Source organism: Nematolebias whitei, chromosome 15, assembly GCF_014905685.2.
Source record: "Nematolebias whitei isolate Nwh7 chromosome 15, NemWhi1, whole genome shotgun sequence".
Classification (NCBI taxonomy): Eukaryota; Metazoa; Chordata; class Actinopteri; order Cyprinodontiformes; family Rivulidae; genus Nematolebias; species Nematolebias whitei.
The window spans coordinates 31,628,918-31,644,954 of record NC_056512.1 but is presented as its reverse complement, the minus strand read 5'-3'; the positions used below and the strand labels follow the sequence as shown (position 1 = coordinate 31,644,954).

At 38.5% G+C, this 16,037-nt stretch overlaps 1 protein-coding gene across 1 annotated transcript in view; it reads left to right on the top strand.

The window, feature by feature from the left end:
• The window catches only part of LOC119420989 (adenylate cyclase type 9), a 36,236-nt gene that overhangs the window by 2,623 nt on the left and 17,576 nt on the right, over positions 1 to 16,037 (top strand). The window lies entirely within an intron of this gene.

Here is a 16,037-nt window from a genome sequence, read left to right as displayed (position 1 = left end):
GCCAGTGCATTTTTATAGGGATTATTATAAACTTGTAATTAGCTATTTGAGTGTGCAGATTAAGAATTTAAGATCCATAAATTATAACCTCATCTGTGTAGCTACTTGACTTTTCACAGATGGAATCAATTTTTACTGAGACTCCTCTTATACAGCAGGGCAGAAAGATGAAGTGGATGTGCCTTTTATTTATCAGACCGAAGAGATTAACGGATCTGTATTTCACCCTCAGTTCTCAAATAATTAGCGACTCCCCCTTTTGCTCCTTTTCATTGAGGATAAATGTGTTACCTCTAATGTAATTACTTCTCTCTCTGCCTTTCTCCTCCTTGTTCTGGACTCTCTTTTGTTTTCATCATTTATTGAGCTCCTCTCCCAAGATTTATTCTCTCCTTGTGGGTTTTCTGTGCCAGTGAGAAAACTGGCTGTCAAGAGAAAGTTGTTCTCCAGTGCTGTAAAATTTCCTGTCTGTCTGGCTCAGTCAGTGGTGTAAATCACAAAGGTTGCAGCCCGGCATGGATCCCTGCTGAGTCTGGCTCTTGTTGCTTCACTCACAAGTAAATAACGTTGTCAGAGACACTAAACCCTGTTCAGGTGCTGTCTTTGTATTTTAATGACCTCCTTTAAATTGGTGAGTTATGTTAGTTTCTAAAATAGATGTTGGCTTTTGTGTGCTGTTACAGTTCCAGATCAGAGCAATAGGACGCCTTTCCCCCCATTCACAGTGCACATTGTCATAAGTTTATTCTATTTCACTGGAATCCTCGTTTCTACATTACCTTTTGTTGGACGTTTGCACAAAGTACAACCGTATGTGGCGAGTTGTGTTACAGCTGCATCCTGCTGCCTGCTGTTCTTTGACCTAAGGTCTGTGGTTTTATAAACAAAAGGAAATGGTTTAAATCAACCTGCACAGTATTATATTTGTCAGCATTATCATTTCACAGAAACAATGTCTTTGGTTTAAATTTTAGCTGAGATCATTCTATTGGAAGGTTTTTTTTTTTTGCCTTTTTTTTTCAGGTTTTCTCCTACAATCTGAAAACTTGGAAGAGTCTTCTAAATGGATAAAGGTATTTGTGAGGATGCACCGTTTTTTTTTTTTTTTTTGTCTTCGCCATCTTTTATTTAGCACTGTGATGGACTCCAGACCTGTTCAACGTGCACCTTGCTACATGCTAATGAAAGCTGACATGATCCCCAGCTCCCTGGCAACCACAAACAGGAAAAAGTAAAAATGCTAATTGAATAACTTAAGTAAAAATATAGTGATGTAAATATGTTTTATGACACTGCAGTCACTTTTGAAGCATCAAAGCAATTTTCTACTAATTGAACCTAAAATGTTAGATTTTTCTGTTGTTTAATTTTTAGAAATAACAAAAAATAATCATTAATGCATGGTTGTTTTCAAATTCCTTGGCTTCATATCTCTAATTCATCTATGCACCCTGAATGAGGGAAAAGGCATGTAAAATACTCACAAAAATAAAAGAAATTATGAATTTGAAGAACAAAATTTTAATAAAACAAACAGGGCAATTTTATTCTGTAAAAGTAGCTACCATTGACAAATTGTAGTTTCAGGCCACTGTAATACTGTAACTATATTTATATTTTACCCATCTGTAACACAACCATTTTGTTAGTTATAAGAAAATTACTCGTTTATCACTTTTCAGAATGTTATAATCGGACATTCATAGTTTTTCTTAGTTCATATCTTAGATGTCATTACTGTTTTTCTTATACATTTTATTGTTGGATGTAACTGGGACCTTGTGTACATAATTTCGCTCCACCACATGTACCACATGAGGTGCGAATGACAATAAAGAAACTCTGACTCTGACTCTGACTCTGAATATGAAAACTATAAACGGATAAGCCAGAATAATAAAGTAACATGATATGTGAAAGCACATGTAGCCTTTTTTCTTACCCTTTTTTAATCAAGGGTCTGAACTTGAGTTCAGACTTATTGTTTTGTTCATTTTACTTACTGGAAAAGTGAGCTATATTTAGTTCCATTTCCCTGTACAGTACCTGTCTGTTATTCTTTTGCACTTAATGCAGAGTGACGGCACCTGCATGAGATTGTCCTTTTGGAGAAAACATCAGGGTGACTGTTATTATTCTGCAGATAAAAAAGTCAGGACAAAGTGCCAAAGATTGCTTTGTTCTCTTAAGAAATTGTCATTTTCCCGCAAAAATCATTTTGTTGGCACATGTTCATAAAAGGAGTTCGGTATTTGGACTGTGACTGGATGAATTATTGGTAGTTCTTTACTTAATCTTTGATTTTAGAAAAGTATTAACATTTTACAACAACTACATTGCTCCAGTGGTTTAGAAAGCAGTTGTAATAGATATATTTGTCATAATAATAATAATAATAAAAGCTCCAACACCTTTCTAAATTCAATGTGATAGCATTAAAAGGTTTGCCTTTAACCAATTTCAAAAAAATGATTAGACTTTCTCAAAACTTTTTTGTAATTTATATAATACAGATTCAGTCTTGCTCTTGCTGTGTAGTATTTTTGCCATATTTGTCTCAAATTAAGTTTTTAGTTCAAAAATTTGTTTTACTTCCTGGTTTGAATGTTTGCTTGGACTCAGAGCAATAGCTGCTCTACATTAACATTGAAGCCTTTCATTAATTTGAAATATTGACCACTGTTTTGTATAATTGTGTAGCCCCTATTCATTAATACTTCTGTAATCCAGTAATTATGGATAATGTTCTCACAATGAGCTGTCTCAATAAGTAATAGTATGTGTGGCCTTCTAAAAGTCATATAGCTGAGGAAAGCTGAGCTGGGCAGCTATACAGTATCACCTTCATGCACACCTTTTCCTTTTTAGCGTTAAGGGAGATTTCCTGATTAAGTGACTGACTGGGTTATCTTCTTTGCTTCATTGATTAATGTTAGTAATTCTCCTTTGACATATCTTCTCACACTGACCCAGTGTTGTTCTCTGACCCCCAAACACAGCACCCGCATGCCAGCCAAGCAATTTTTTACGACAAAGTATCGATTGCCTATAATGAGACTGTCATGGTTGTGTTTATTTATGATAAGTCAACAAGAGAAACAACAAGAAAGAGTTTCACATCAGATGGATGTCAAAAAAAGCCATCCAAGGCCAGGAGTAATGATGGATACGACACAGGAGAGCATATTGGATGATGATATTCATGAGTTTGCCTCAGTTTGTTGCCTCCATAACAAAAACTGGTTATGTTTTATGACTAATCTGAGACCGAAGGAGAGTTTGTCTGCAAACAATAATGTTGATGCAAGTTTTTAGACGATTTTTTTAGTGCTCTCACTGAATTCATTCAATGCACCAAGCAGTCATTAAAGAGACCTGTTATTACAATTTTTTTTTAAACGAACATTCGCATGCACACATGGATTTTCTCAAAACTCCACTTTTGCCATGTGAACGATGTCAGTTACCAAACTGTATTTACGTCTGAGCTCAATCAATTTGCTGCTACCTGTGATTTTTGACCACGGTAAATGAAGTTTGTTAAGCTACAGCCAATCATTTTTTTATGAGCTTGCTTTTGTTTACCTGCAATTTGGCCAGGTAAATGTGTCATTCATTACTTTTTTTTTCAGTAGAGTAAAGCAGAAGTCTTTTCTATGCGTTGCCTTTATCCTAATGCTCACACCTACCCGTTGGTCTTGATCTCAAAGTCATAGTGAGTGGTGGTTAAAATATTCCACTACAAAATAGTACACCCTTTCAAGAAGCCTATATGTCATAAGCTGTCACCAGCACTTTTGTGTAAATTGACAAAATGACAGTATGGTGGGTAACTAGTGAACATTTCCTGGAATAAAAGTAGGTCATTGACTCATACACACTTCCTGTAGATAAGCTTTTCTCTAACTAATACTTCTCTGGATCATTGCAAACTTTTGGCTTTTCTGCTGAAGGTCTTACATGCTCATTCTTTCACCGTTTTCTGTATAAAACATTTAGTTTTTGGTTTAAAAAATGTCCTCAGTTGTCTAGTTTCATTCTAGCAGACTCTGACAAACCTTTTTATGCTTATTAATGCTTATCAACAATAATACGTAATGTAGTACACTGAAAAACAATTAATTACAAAAAATGGGTATCGGCAACAATTATTGGTATATTCAGCTTTTGAAGTGGTGTCCCATTTGTGATCTTATATCAAGTCATTAAGATTGGAAAAATACCAAATGGGATTTGATGTAGCACAAACAACACTGATATTTTGAACTGTGGCTGCCTAAACTGATATAAGTCTTTGTCAACTTGATTTGGCAGTACACAAATAAATCTGCAGCTTTTGGTCTGAATAACCACCTCAGCTTACAGCTGATCTCCTTGAGAGGAGAGCAAGGACTGCTAATGCTAGTTCAGAATCAGAGTATTTTATTAATCCCATGATGAAATTGACTTTGTTACAGTTGCTCCATGCAAGAGTATAAAAATATAAACTTACTAAGTATTTCAAAGTATATAAACATCCAAATGAAAATAAAAATAATAAAAAGACTAAAAAATTACAATAAAAATGTTTTATAGACAACATGTGTGTTTTATATGTATATGAAGCTCTAGTGCAATTATGAATACACCATACCATACCACTTTATTTATGAATGTGTGCATATCTTGCTGAGCGGCAATAAGATTAGCTGAGTCTCTGACATTCAGAGGGAGGGGTTGTATAGTTGGATGGCCACAGGCAAAATAACTTCCTGTGGCACTCTGGTGCATTTTGGTGGTCTCAGTCTTGCACTAAATGTGCCCCTGTGTTTGGCTAGCATGTCATGGAGAGCATGGGTGACATCCAGATTGGCATGTAACTTAGATAGCATCCTCCAGTCTGACATCACAGTCATAGAATCCAGCTCCACTCCCACAACATCACTGGCCTTGCAGATAAATTTGTTGAGGCTGATTGCACCCCTTAGTTTGCTTCCTCAGCACACAACAGCAAACAGGAGAGCACTGGCTACCACAGTCTCATTGAACATCTTCAGCACAGTCTGGTAGATGTTAAAGGACCTTAATCTCCTCAATAAGTAAAGGCAGTTTTGGCCCTTCTTTTAGAGGGCATCAGTAATCTTAGCCCAACCCAGTTCATGGTCAGTGAACACTCCTAGGTATTTATAATCCTCCACAGTGACCCCCTGGATGGAAACCAGGGTTACTGGTGTCCTGACCCTCCTTAGATCCACAAGCAGTTCCTTTGTCTTTGTCATGTTGAGTTGCAGGTGGTTCTGCTTGCACCATGTGACAGTTACCGACTATTCAATTACATTTCAACTCAGTTTATTTATATAGAGCCAAGTCACAACAGAAGTCATCTGAGGGTGCTGCACAGAAACATTCATATACATAAAAAGTAAGTTAACATTATTTATTTGACTACAGCCCTGCATTCAGCATCTTCGCCATTGCTGACAAATCCAACTATTAAAGGGTCACAGAGTCATCAGAAAACTTCTGGAGATGGCAGAACTCTTGTCTGGTATCTGAAGTCTGTGGTGTAGAGTGTGAAGATGAAGGGAGAGAGGACTGTTCCCTGTGGGGCCCCAGTATTGCTGATCACCCTGTCGGACACACATTTCTGCAAGCTCACATACTGTGGCCTGCCAGTCAGGTACCGTAGTTCAAAATCTAGGACATGAGGGGGTATCCACCTGCATCACTGTGAGTTTCTTCCTCAGTAGAGCCAGCCTGATGGTGTTAAAAGCACTGGAGAAGTTAAAAAACATGACCCTCACCGTGTTTGTCAGCTTGTCCAGGTGGGCATAGACTTGATTCAGTAGGTAGATGATGGCATTCTCAACTCCCAGCTGGGGCTGATAGGCAAACTGGAGGGGATCCAAGAGAGGCCTAACTATGGGCCTGAGCTGCTCCAGGAGGAGTCTGTCCAGGGTCTTCATGATGTGGGACGTCAGCACCACCGGCTTGAAGTTTTTAGCGCCACTAGGACACGGCATCTAGCTGCAGTCCGAGATGCAGTTGTGGTGAATAAAGACAATTAATTTGTGATTGACTGTATTTGGTGGAGACCAGGCTTTAGTTCATTGAATGTTATAAACAAGGAGCAGAAGACAAAAACATTTATGTTGCCATACTTTGAATCATGATGCACCATGACCAAAATGAGAACAGGATGTACTGGTAAAATTTTTTATATTGCATTCCCAAGATGCAGTTTGTCTGTGTGTTTGTATGCGTGCTCTGCCTGCGTATTGCTGGACTTGACAGTAAAACGGTTTGGCTTTTCACCCAAATATAAATGCTGCTGTCTTTTCTGCATCTTGGTACTCAAACAACAGGCATAATTTTTGTCTAGCCTCTTTAACCTAAATCAGTAAGGCTAGCTGCTTCAACCCAGTGACCCAGTGAGCATTGCAACAAAAGATTTTCACTAAGAAGGGGCAATGGGTTTCTGAACATAAAGCAGAAATGCTACAAAAACCTGACAATAATCCTATGCATGCAACTCATTGAGCTTTCTATTAAACTGATACTGTTGGAGATTTTGCTCCTAGCATCTCTTTGTCTTGCTGTGCTTTCTTTCTGCTCGACGAGTGCCAAAAGACTTGGCACTTGCAGTCAGCTAGTATGACTCAGCTGCTGAAAGAGTCACAGCTTGTATGGAGCTGGACAAGCTGCAGAAAGTGCAGTCTGATACACTTTATTTCACTTTGCACAAAAGCCTCTTGGTGTTTTTAATCCCAGTGGGAGACAAGGACATAAAGAGCAAATCAATACTGGTGCCTGTAAAATACAGTATAATGGGCAGGTGATCTCTTAAAGGTCAATGTTTTTTTTTTTTTTCCTTTTCTGTGTTTTAAATTAGCATTTTAAATAAAATGAAATTGTGACTTGGAATGCAGGGCCTATAACTTTTTTTTTTCCAGCATTAGTGTGTTTTATCAATATTACAAAAAACTGATTGGACTTTGGGGGGAGAAATTCTAAGTACCATGCATTGATGCTCTTAGCGTCCATCATGTGGACTCTCTGTCCTCACACAGTTTAGATAATTGTGGCTGAGACGCTAAAGCACACAGAAAATGTTGTGACCATCATGCTGAAGAACCAGAAGGATAAGAGTGAGAAGAATGTGAGTTTATAAAAATCTGTCACTGCAGTATTCCACACTAAGACGAATGCATGTTTTTTATTGTTGTGAACTCTAATGGTGACAATGAACAACTTCTAAAAATGAGTTTAGCTGTGTTGTAAAAACGTAATCCTTTTCCAGTATTTCTAAAGCAGCATTTCCTTAAATTATTGGAAAGTTAGAATCATTCATTGTTTAGAATACTTTACAAATGCTACTTTATTATTGTGTTGCTCATTCTTCACCTGAGATAAAATTATAAATTTGCTAATTTAATAATATTGACCTATCATTTTGACAGTCTATTTAGTCTTTATCCTGTACACTTTGTGGAACAAAGAAAAATGTTGAAGTCTTACTAAATGTTTTCACAAGGTTTTTATTTTTTTATTTTTTTACATAAATATTAATAAACCAAAGAGCCATCCATTTAAGCTCTGGGCCATCTGGTCTAATGAAAGGGGAGAGTAATATATTCTTGGATGGCATTTTGGCTGCTCCATTAGCCACTACTGAAAAGGTGGATTGATGTAAGCAGGCTAACATAATGATGCAATGCATCAATCAGATGTGTGGATGTGGATATTGACAAACATTTCTGTTATTAGTCCAGCATCTCTATAAGTTTGTGGGTAGCGGAAGATGGAGTATTGAACGACAGGACAAGAAATTATACTGCAGTATTTATTGCATATTTCTTCTATTTGTTTCTTATATTTCATATAAGCATAGATGTGTAAATATAACTTCAAATGTCGATACTGTTTAACAGACCCAGACAATCACACACAAAGTTTGTACAGAAACTTGCTGTTTCTGTTTTCTTGACTGCCGTTTGACTGATTTGTGGAATCCTTTCCACAAACCAGAAACAAACAAACAAACAAAAAAAAAATGAGGGAGACATGCAAAAAGTGGTAAAAGAGAGAAATAAAGAAGTTGGTGCAGCTTTGGCTTGGAGGCAGAGTGGCTGTTTTCCAATCAGAGTGCTGGGGGGTTTATTCCCAGCCCCTGCAGCATGCCCATGAATCGGCCCACTGGTATGCCTAACTATGAATGTGACTATGAAAGTGCTGCACATGGAGTGCAAATGTGTTATAGAAAGTGCTGTACGAGTGTGTAAAAATGGATGTTAAAAACTCTGCAAACTCTGTAAAGCAATTTGCAGGAATTGGAGAGGTTATAAAAGCTGCTATATAAATGTGATTTATTCACCATTTTCTTTTAAAGTGACGAAAGTTACCTCTTAAAGTTTGCTCTGTGCAAGGCTTTGATTCACCCCACCCAGTAAGGATATTTCCCATCTGCAGTTTTTCACACTCGCTCACACTTAATCTCTGTACCATGGGCCTGCCAAGGCCAATTGCCATGGCAACAGGCTATTGAAAGGGGTGAGGGTCAGTTAGCTCTTTTTGGTTGTAAGGACTGGTGCTTTGATAGAGAGGGGCCAAATTCAGTTTTACTTGATATGTGGGATTCACTTCATTTATTTATTTATTCATTCATTTTGGGTGGGGGTGGGGTGTACAAACATGTGTGCAGTGATTCAGGCAAAGCTCCAAAAAAGACTCCTACACAGATTTAAAAAAAAAAAAAGCATATTGCATTTGAAATATTAGCAAACCCTGGAAAGTGTGGGGGAAAATGAAATGTTGCATGCTGTTGCTATTGCTTTCTCTCTGTGGTTTGTCATTTAGATCTCTTCTGGTGATAAATTGCTTTCATGTGTTACTTATGCCATCTAAGCTTTTTTTTCTGTTTTTGATCAAGGATATAGAAAATGCCAACACTCCTATTTGCAGCAACACACACTTCCTTTCACTGACAATGACAGATGCAACCCACTCTTAAGGTGATGCACAATAACCTCTTACTTCATATATTCCACTCAGTAATAAATACTTAATTTTGCTTTTGCCCTTGAAGTAAGCTGAATACACTGCACTTGCAGTCATACCCTCCTCATAGTTGTAGTGACTTGTTAGTGTGCACAGTGGGGAGTGAGCTTGTGATAAATGGATTTGTGAATTATGAATGAGTTGAGACGAAGGGGAGCTGGTGCCAGCTGAAGCCTGCTGTTTGCACTTAAAGCATCCATGGGTTGAATTCATAGGTTTATGCGTTTTTAGCAGGCTTTAAAATGTTAGTGCCTATGTGTGTATTTACATCAATTAAACATAAAGGACTTGTTTTATTACTGTTAGTTTGCCAGATATTATATTTAGAGTATATAAGACCAGCATAAGTTGATAATTATAGAAATGAGGAAGTCCCTTGAAATCATCATTTCACACATCCTTCCTCTCCTACACTTAGACATTTAAATAATGTTAGTCACCTTCCTTTGATCTATATTCTAAACCACTGTTGTCACTTTGTTTTCACTAGCCTATTATCTGTGTTTTAAAGTATGTTTGATTTATTAATAATGACTAACAACTGATTGCCTCTCTCGATAAAATTATATCTTTTATATAAACATCCAGAATCTGACTGCAAAGAACACCGTTTTTGATGACCAGTAGACACTTTGCACTTACATCATGAAAACGTTGGTTACGTACTGTAACCCCAGATTCGATGAGTATAGGCTACGCCTATACGCCTATATGCAATGTGCAGTGCAATGCAGTGCAATGCAGTGCAATGCTTCTCATGACGGGATAAACCCACTAAGCGACAGCTCTTAAAGGGCGAAGCCTATACGAAATAGAACCACTGATTACCGGAAGTGCTGTTATTACAGAGATACCCTCTTTGTAAACAAGATTTTTAACAATTGAAGCTCAGGTTATTTTCTTTCATTTCCACCATGCAACCTGGGAATAAAGCATCTACAAAGAAGGTAGATGTTTCTAAAGGTTGAATGAAAGAATGTAGATGATCATGAGGCTCCAGCAAAAGAGCGGCATTTAGAAAAACTGCTCATGATTAGTGGCAAAGACCCATACGAGCTTAGTAAAGTGTCTGAAGATGAGAATGTTCTGCCAGCACTGACCTATGCAGACACCATGAGCTATTTGGTGTTGTCATCAAGTCCTTATACAGATGATGATCTGAAGTGTTATAAAGGGTTAGAGGCTTGCAATCAGATGTGTTGTGGTTGGATCAGGGGCTGTGTGTGGATTATCACTGTCAAAACAGTCAACTAATTATTAGTATAACACACTAATTTAGATTCATTTAACAAAATACATTTTAACGTAATTGACACTGAATGTGCAGAACCAACACTGATGTTGCCCATAGTTTTCCCTTTGAAATTCTGGTTTGGGAGCCACAGATATCTATGTTCCTCTAATGATGTTTGAGTAACTTCTTCTTGATTTGTGATAACTTGAGGTAAGAGATAAGATAAGATTAGGGCCACCATAGATAAGACAAGATAGAACTTTATTGATCCCGCAGGAAATTATTGTGCCAGAGTTTCAGTACAAAGGAATCACAAGATCTAAAGATAGCAGAGAATATACAAATGCCAACTATTCAGTTCTAAACAGGTGCAGACAGAAACATTAAAGAGTTTATTGTAGTACAGGATTAATTTTTTATTGTCCTAAGTGCAGAAAGGGGAGGAATTGAAAAGCTTGATAGCCACAGAGAGGAAGGACTTCCTGTGGTGTTCTGTGGAGCACCTCGGTGGTCTCCAGTCTACAACTGAAGGTGCTGCGGTAAGAGTCCATTGTGTCATGCAGGGGGTGTGACGTCTTGTTCAGGATCTGGAGCAGTTTCCTCAGCATCCTCTGTCAGAGACGGCAGTTCCACTCCCAGAACTGAGCCAGCTTTCTTGATGAGCTTATTGAGTCTGTTGACATCAGCGTTCTTCACCCTACTGCCCCAGCACCCCACAGCATAGAAGATAGTGCTGGAGACCACCGAGTGGTAAAACATCTGCAGCATGGTCCTGCAGACATTAAAAGACCTGAGTCTCTTCAGAAGAAAAAGGCGACTCTGTCCTTTCTTGTAAAGGGCGTTTGCGTTAGCTGTCCAGTCCAGTTTATTGTGTAGGTGGACCCCAGGTACTTGTAGCAGTCCACAGTGTCCACCTTAGTACCCTTGATGTTGATGGTGGGGGGTGGGGGGTAGGGGGGTGTATGTGTGTGTGTGTGTGTGGGGGGGGGGGGGATATTCTTCCTGTAGTCCACTTGCAGCTCTTTAGTTTTTCCAACGTTGAGTTGCAGGTGGTTCAGTCCACACCACTCCACAAAGCTGTCCACCACACCTCTTCATCAGTAATGCAGCCCACAATGGCAGAGTCATCCGAGAACTTCTGTAGGTGGCAGGATTGTGAGTTGTACCTGAAGTCCGAGGTGTAGAGGGTGAACAGAAACAGTGAGAGGACTATCCCCTGAGGAGCCCCTCTGCTGCTCAGTATGGTGTCCGAGATGGTGTTTTGCAGCCTCACATACCGTGGCCGACCTGTAAGATAGTCTCTGATCCAGGTGACCAGCGAGTCATTCACCTGCATGTCCAGGAGCTTACTGCAGAGCAGAGCAGGTCTTAAAAAGCACTGGAAAAGTCAAAGAACGTGACTCTTGGGCAACCTCTAATAGTGCAAGTGTTCCTCGCAGTCTAACCAATAGTGGCAGCCAAATACACAGAAATAGTTGACCGTTTCTTATTATTTTACCGGGAAAATACAACACCGCTGATACATAACAAGTTTATGTTAAAACATGTTCTTCACTTAATGCATAGTGGACCACATCAGTGCAACCAAGTTCTGTTCCACATCTTATTTTTGGTTCTATGGTTCATTTCTATGGGGGACATGGCTGGCTCGATTAGTGATTTCTGAACAGTCAGAGGCAGATAAAAACTGGACCAGTCTCTTGCTGTTTTGTAAAAGTTTTGTGTCTCACTAGCTCTCTCAGACTATATAACCACAGGAATCTGCTGTCACCCCTACAACCCATTTCAGACTAACGGTGTGTATGTGTGTGTGCTAAGACTTGATATATTCTTCACTGAATTTATTCACCATTTTTTTATCACTTTGATTTAATCATTATTTCCTTATTCGTTTTTACATTTTAAGTCTTACTTCTTGTTCTTGTCTCATTCTGTAACTGTGTTAGACTGCCACCTCAGCTGCTTTTTTTTAACTTCATCAACACTAACATTACAGGAATATTTCTTAGCAAGCACCATGTCAAATTGTTTCTGCCTTGAGGCATTTTGTACCCATTGAAAGATATAGGGATCTTTGCACAAATGCAAGCTTCTAACTTCTGTCTTGATCAGGCTAGAAGCTATAACTAGCATCCTCATTTATTCCTGTTGTATAAGTACAGTAGCCACTTTTGGAGAGCTTTCAGTGCACAACAGAATGTAAAACCCATTTTCAGCATGCATTTTTCATCAGCTACAAGTAAAGATGCCATCACTCAAAATTTTGATTTTTTTTTAAAGTGCAAGAGTGGGTTCAGGTGGCGCATTAGGGGTTGAAAAGTGTTTTGTCTTGGCTTGCTGTTCGCTTTGATCATTTACCCACTGCCACTGATATGGTCAGTGTTTAATCGATAGAGGAGCGCTGCTCACACAGCAGCACATCAACAGCATCTCTGACTGAGGTTTCAGCAGTTTAAAAAACTGAGAAAAACTGAGATAAAATAGTTTGAATGGTTTAATTTAAGAATTAAATGTTTTTTTTTTGGTAGGCTTTTTACATTTCTTCTAAAATGGAATGAAACTGGCTTGAATTTAAAAGGATTTCTGAGAAGAGGAGGAACAAGAATCTACAATTATATTATATTTAATCATATTATTTATCCAGCAAGAATCTAAATCGTATGTAAAACAGATATACTGATTGCATTTGAAACACATTTTGCTGTTGTAAAATGAATTACGATTACAAGGAACCACAATAAAAGCCAAAAAATAAATCTCATTCATCTACAATTTATTTATTACATATTTTGCACTGTGCCAAAGGTTTTCAACACAGTAGTTGCTATCTATGTCACTTAACTCCGTATATTCTTTTGCAAAAGCACAAGCATTATACATAATTATTTGCGCAAAAACCTTTTTAGGAGTTGTACATTTTTATATTACATTGTACAAATAAATCAAGAGGTTTTTTTTTTTATCAAATAAGAAAAAATAGATACTTTTAAAATTTGGACATTAAAAATTGATCAACTTTTACCCTTTAGTAACAAAGTTCATTACTTGCTTTTTATGATAATCAATCAATCAATCAATCAACCTTTATTTATACAGGTAAATCCCATTGAGCCTCGAGGACTCATTTACAAGAGAGATCTGATTTCAACAAAGAAAGATGACAACAATGGACAACAGTGACAACAATAAACAGTTATAAAAAAGCATACTACAGTTTTTTTTTTTTTTTTTTTAACAAATAGGATGGCTAAAAGGAAAAGGTAACAAAACAAAAGACAGCTAGATTCCAAGACAAATGTAGAAAACTAAAAACAGGAACATGTCAGCATTGGACCCTGCCAGGTGTCCAACAGATTCTTAAAGACACTTAGAGAGGTCAAGGTCGAGAGCTTCAAATCTTTTTGTAAGATATTCCAGGAAACAGAAGCGGAGTAGAAGAAGGCCCTTTTGCCTAGTTCAGTCCTCATTGAGGGAACACTGCAGGTAATAATGTCCTGAGAGCGCACTCCGTAGCTGCACTCACGCAGAGACATGTAGGAGGAGATGTATGAAGGCAACAGACCAAGAAGTGATTTAAAGATGAAAATATACCAGTGAGAGTGTCTGCGTGACGTTAAGGATGTCCAGTTAACCAGTGAATACAGTGTGCAGTGGTGGGTACGATAATCACAGCCAGTTATGAATCTTAGTGCACCATGATAGACAGCATCCAACATCTGCAGGGTTCTTGTAGGAGCGTTCATGTAAATAATATCACCATAATCAATTGAGGGAAGGAAAGTCACAGATACAAGGCGTTTTCTAGCATTCAGGGTTAGACAGGATCTGTTTCTGAAAAAGAAACCCAGTTTAACTTTCAGTTTCTTTACCAAGTTTTCCACATGGAGCTTAAAAGAGAGATGTGAGTCGACCAAGATACCCAAATATTTATAGGAATCAACAAACTCGATGGGGACACCATTTGAGGATAAAATCGGAGGAAGAACTGCTGGGACCAACTTCCCATTTGAAAAAAGCATCCCTTTGGTTTTGTCGGCATTTAGGATAAGTTTGAGGCGAAACAAATCAGTCTGGATGATGTTGAATGCAGATTTCAAAAGCTGGAAAGCCTTAGCAACAGTTTTAGCTCGACAATAAGCAACTGTGTCGTCAGCATAGAAATGTATGGATGCATTAGGGATGTTTTTACCTACATTATGTATGTAGATTGTAAAGAGGGTAGGTCCTAAGACTGAGCCTTGTGGTACACCATTGTTGACTGTTAAATAACTGGAGGAAGTACCATTATGTTGAACACATTGCCTCCGGTCTGAAAGATAGTTAGAGAACCAACCAATGGTGTGTTCTGAGAAACCGATTTCTGAGAGTTTATGACACAAGATGTCATGATCCACATTGTCAAAAGCTTTAGACAGGTCTAAGAAAAGTGCAGCACAATAATCCTTAGCATCCAGTGCTTCAACAACGTCATTAAGAACCTTCAATGAAGCAGTGGTTGTGCTGTGTTGTTTCCTGAAACCAGATTGATGTGGAGGTAAGATGTTAAATGAGTCCAGGTAATTTTTGATTTGAGAGTTTATCAGTTTTTCTAGAACCTTGGCTAAAATGCAGAGTTTAGAGATTGGTCGATAGTTGTTCAGTGAGGTGGGGTCTCCTCCCTTCAGCAAAGGAAGAACAAAGGCTGTTTTCCAAGTGTCTGGGATGGAGTTTTGTCTTATGGAGAGATTGAAGATGTGGGTCACAGGGACTGTGATGATATGAGCGGCCAGCCTTAAGAAATAAGGTGGAAGTTCATCTGGACCTGCAGATTTTTTAGGATCAAGATCTATTAACAGTTTATTGACCTCACTGACTGAGAATGGAGAAAAAGAGAAGCTGTGATTAACTGAGGATTGACTTGTAGGAGGGATTTGATTTGTAGAAGTTTGGTTATTAAGTGAAGTGGCTGATCTTCCATTAGTAACTGTCAAATAAAGAACCAGAAGCAACAAAATGTTTGTTGAGACAGTTCAGGATCTCGTGCTTATTTGACACAGGAACAGAATTAACGAGAAGTTGTGATGGGAGGTCAGATGATTGGGATGTGCCTGAGAGAGATTTGATGGTTTTCCAGAATCTGTTAGGGTCATTTAGATTTTTGGAGGTCTGAGATAAGAAATAGTTGTGTTTTGCTGCTTTGACAGCAGTTGTGCATTTATTCCTCATCTGTCGAAAACTCAACCAGTCAGTGTCTGAGCCAGATTTTCTCGCTGCAGCGAGAAAAGTTTAGAAAGTGCTAACTAAAGAGGCTTGTTCATATGGATATTTCTGCTCTCTGCACAGATGTGCTGAATGGCAAAAAGGCCACATGTCCACCGTTGTGTGAAAAGGGCAAAAGGGAATTAACATAACAGCTGTGTTCATGAAGCAAAGAAAAATGGTGGAAAAAAGAGAAGATGGAAAGTGAGTGTAAACTTTTGAGATGATGTCAGCTGGAGTTATTCTTTGCAGTGAAGAAGCCTTTATGCTAGTGCGATGCTGAAGCAAATGGATATAAGCTTGGGCACCAAAGAAGATGGGGAGATAGTGAAGCTGCAGACAGAGAGATGTGGCAGGGAGCAAAAAGACACGGAGCTTCAGTGAGAGTGACAAAACAGGGAGAAAATACGGGCTGCTGAGCAAAGACGAGTGGGCTGTCAAAGATTCTGGAAGGATTTCAGCTGTATCCATTGTTCTGCCAACAGACCATGGCAGCCAGAGACTGTCAGGAATAGAGAGATCACAGGCA